This window comes from Penaeus japonicus, unplaced genomic scaffold (genome assembly GCF_977035675.1).
Source record: "Penaeus japonicus unplaced genomic scaffold, GWHDUDI00000001_assembly GWHDUDI00000039, whole genome shotgun sequence".
In the NCBI taxonomy this organism is placed as follows: domain Eukaryota; kingdom Metazoa; phylum Arthropoda; class Malacostraca; order Decapoda; family Penaeidae; genus Penaeus; species Penaeus japonicus.
The window spans coordinates 8,996,500-9,001,499 of record NW_028234441.1 but is presented as its reverse complement, the minus strand read 5'-3'; positions in this window follow the sequence as shown (position 1 = coordinate 9,001,499).

Below are 5,000 nucleotides of genomic sequence, written 5' to 3'. Positions count from 1 at the left end.
TTGGCCACTCGTATTTATCTGGCTTTGTTTTGGTTCATGACACGCGCAGTTCTTTTCTTAGTGCCGAGAGGCTCCGAGATTTCTCGTATTGACGTTTCCATGGAGTTATCATTGTCTCTTGCTGTTTGCCGTTTCTTGCTCTCCATTGTCTCAATCTGTCTTTTGTATGTGCTTATTATTCTGGTTCCTTGACTACCACTGGCCATTAAAATGCTATTGTTTAGTTTCGCGTCTCTATTGTTGTAGTGTTTGTTCTTTGAATACTTTTTTTTCCTTCTTTCGTTCTTTCTGCGCGTTCGTTCTCCTGGACTTGAAATGCGGTTTGATGTCTCTAATATCAGTGTTCAAACTGTTCACCTCTCGGCCGTCGGCTGTTCAATAGTGAAAGCACAACTACGCGATGAGTGAACACCTGCAAGATAATCACGCTTGTTGATTAGGAAAAGTGAGATGACACTTTCAGCATCCTTCCCATTCCCTCATCATGGAGTCATACCAGATTCCGAAACTGTCGTCTCATTTTTCTAATTGAACAATGTGTTTATTTTGTTTTCATTATCGCTTTTTCTCACGGATTTTCAGTAATGGACCCCGTGTCAGCTGGTGTCTTTCTCGCTGCCTTGTATTGTGCCTACAGATAAGCACAATGTTTTTTTTATTGTATTTTAAGAACGGTTTGCTTGTCAACGAGGTCTCTCTGCGCTGCATCCTGCCTCGTGTCTGCCGCCAGCTATTGCTCTCCATTTGTCCTATCTTTTACTGTCTGAATTTAAATCGTTTGATGAAAATGTTCCTCTTCCGGTTTCACTTACATGGCCGGACAGCTCTGCTTTTCCCCTATTATCTTTTGGAGTTATGTGCTTTATAGAGACTGTAATATACTGACCGCTTTACCACAGTGTATGCAGCGATCGCAGATACACGTGTATGTTTATAAACATTTAGTTATTTAGTATCACGCTTCCTCTTGTAATGACACTCTATTCTTCCCCTGGCTACAAATTTCACCTTCGAATTCAGAACATTAAGACAACGGAACGCCACCGCATGACACCCCCCTCCCCCCTCCCCAACCCCATCACCACAATTTCATAACCCCCCTCCCCTCTCTCCCCTCCCCTCCTACCCACCACCACCGCCCCGGACACATTCTCCACACAGCCTGAGGCGTCGTTATTTTGCTTCACCTTTTTCACTTTCCATAAATCGCATTTTATCGCACCTTCCGTGACATTGGGGCGGGAATTGTATCCATTTGGGATGTAGCCTTTCCTGCAATTGGTACTGATATTTTATGTTGCTATACCTTTTATTAACTCCATTTCATATCTTTGACATGTACACTAACGATGTTTTTTTTATATATATATCTATCATTGCATTCCATAAAATGCACCCATTCATATGATTCTTATTATCGATTTGTCACACGCACACGCCCACACCCACACGCACTCACGCCAGCACGCGCGTGCCTGACTGCTTCTCCTCCTGCTTGTTAATTCTTCTCTTTCTGTCTCAGCAGACAGTTCAGTGAGGAGGGGGGGAGGGTATGGGAAGGGGAGGTTAAGGGGAAAGGGGAGCGGTAGGATGAGAGGGAGAGGGAAGCACGTAACATGACGTCACGGCCGGTAACAAGGGGCGTGAGTGAGTGGCTCCTTTGGGCGTCACGTGCGGGCGTTGGAAAGTGCAAATAGCGATGGACGGCGAGACACAAAACGCAAACGCATGTTGAGCATTATTATTTGTGTCATTTTGGCTGATGATATTAATCTGTACTGCATTAGATATAGTGAACAGTTTGAAATGGTTGGGGTAACAATTTGAACTAGAAGAAGGTGTATGATAGGATTTTAGAGAATACATATACATGCATATACGCTTTTAAATTGGAAGCAGGTATGTTCACACAAATATATACATACAAACACACACACACACACACACACACACACACACAATACGTATTGCACAAAAATGCATGAACATATACGTCAATCACTATTCAGCAACTGGAAGGTTACGTATAAAAAAAAAAAAATCAACAGTTAATTCCAGGGCGGTTGGTATTTACAAACACAATATCTTTACCCATACATATTTTTAAAATATATAACCTTTCGTTTGTGAATCAATGAATGCAACAATATATATCCCAATTAAGACAAAAAAATAAAAGCAAAAAAGTCAGGTCTGAATCGCAGAAAGCAGTATTGTTCAAAGCAAGCAATTATGGTACGATCAGGAAGCTGTGCGCTGTCTGTCTCTCAGTCGCTTGCAATCATCAATTCTCTTGCTATTGCTATTAAGATGATTGCTATCATTATCATCTTTACTGTTGTATATATTTGTTTCGTCTTTGTGGCCTTCATGTTGTGGGTATATTCATCATCATTTTTGCAATGGTAAGGAAAATAATGATAATATAACTGATGATAAAGGGGATAATAGTTGCAATAGTTACGATGATAATGATAATAATGATAATCAGTGTTACATCGCGAATAACGAAACAAGTATTCGATAACATTGGGATACACAAATAAATATCCACAAAAGTAACACACCTAAACAAACAAACAAACAAAAACAAACACAACAAACAGAGATAAGTGGCCTTTTCTCTACCCCCCCACCCCACCCCCTTCTCCCTCCTCCCAAGGAAGCAACAGTCGATCCCCTCCTCCCCCCTTTCCCTCTCCCTTCCCCTCCCTTCCCCCTCTACATACGCCCTTCCCACCATTTCAACATGTTAAATATCGGTTCGCGAATATCCTCTATCTCTTCGGGATGTTAATTTAACAGATCACTAGACACGGAGAGAGAGACTTGTTACTTGATGTGATGTGATGTGATGGGATGTGAGGCTGACGGGGGAGATGTGGAAGGCAGGTGGAGGAGGGAGGGATGACTGTTATTAAGGTTGGAATTGAACAGGAGAGAGAGGAATGAGATGTATGTTCTGTATGTTTTTTAGTTGTTTTATTTATAATTATCATCGTTATGATTTTAGATTGGATGGGCGTACAGACAGATACGGTTAGAAAATATCTAAAATGTGTGAACGCATCCACAAATACACACAGACATACATATAAACAGACAAACAACACAGAGACACACACACACACACACACACTTATTCATATGTACAAAAGACAATCAACACACACACACGCGCGCGGACACGCATCTATTCATATGTTCATGTAAATAATGAAAACAAAAATAAAAGAGCGAATATAAGGCTGAAACTATTCTCATGAAAAAATATATACCATAGCTTTCCCGCCAAACTTCTAAAAGAGTGAAAGACAAAATGAAAATAAAATTGGAGGGAAATCAAGAAAGGGAAGAACGAAAAAAGACAAAAGAAAAAAAAACAAACTAACAGCCAAGACAACAATTTCACCTTCGTTGCAAGGAGCCGAGAAGACCGTGATTAACATCAACAAAAAACATACAAAGGAGGTAGCAAAATGAACAAAAAAAACAAGACAAGCTAGAAAAACAAAATTGAGGGACAAACAATAGCAACAACAAAATAAACACAAAACAAAACCAAACCAAACACAAGAAATGAAACAACGACAAAATTCAACCAGCAAACCCCGAAGCAGAACCAAAACAAACAAACAAAACACCAAAAGAACTCCCCACCAAAACAACAAACGAAGAAATACCACGACCAACCCCCACCCCAATAAAAAAAAAGACAAAACCAAAACCAAAACCAAAACCAAAAACAACAACGGCATCAAAAGCCAGACAACCCAAGCACAGAATCAGAAGGCAAACAAGGCTCCGGCCGGTCCATCATCGCCGCCTCCTCCGCCAGGCATTTCGCAGAGCTGAGGCAAGTCCTTCGCTATTTCCTCCTCCTTCGATAACCAATAAACTCCCCGAAGCAAAGTGGCAAGAAAGAGTGCACTTTCCTGACGAGAATGAGCAATGGCTGCCATTTGGAAGGGCCTGCTATCATATTTCGGAACTCGGTCTCGTGTGCGAACCTGTTGCTTTTTTTCATTTTTTGATTTATTATTATTTTTTTATTTGGTGGGGGTAGGTTCGACTTGCGTTTCTATCATTAATTTATTATCATTCTTTTTGGGACAGAATTCTTGCATTTATTTCTTTCTTCCTCTTTTTTTTCGTTTGCTCTCTCGAATCTTCTCGAATGTGTCTGGAAGCCATAAAAGGAGCGATAAAAAGTTTCTGCAAAGCGACACAGACGAGAAGCTCAGCTGTTGCTTCCGGCGGCAATAATGCACAGGACCTTGACTTCATGAGCCATAAATTAAAAGATTTATTTCGATTTCTTTTTTCAGATATAAACAAGGAAGGGCGAAAATATTGATTTAATCTTATTGGTTATTTTTTTCATATATTTTCATTATCATTATAACAGCAATGATAATATTTATTTCACTTATAGTTACTTGTACAGATGTAAACTTTATTATCACCAATTTCATCATATCTTACATCTAATATCATGGTGGAAATAAAGAACAAAGTCCTTCGGAAAATGTCAACAGACACTGATGTACCTGTCATTGTTTAATAATCATGTGACTTATTGTGACGGTAATGATCATTATGAATTGTTACCATATCTATCATCATTCCGTGTCACTTGACCTATGTACTCCAAACTTACGAAAGCTTATTTACACAGCCTGAAAAAAAAGATCCATTAGCCTTAAAATGATAGACGAAGCAGTGACAAATGTCCCGTGAGCATTGTGTGTCTCGCCAAAGAACAATACCAACGGATATATGAAATCTCACACGCTCCGAGGCGCCGGTAATGCCTGCGGTTGATACTGTTTACATTTCATCTGTGACGTCATCACCATGGCCGCCGCCCGAACGACCTCCCGGCCTCTCTAATGGGCGCTTTGGGCGGGAACTACACCTCCATCGGGTATGAAACGCGCTGGTATGGTATGCTACAGATATACTTGCCTCGCTTGCTTTGTTTGCGAATGGATAATTAT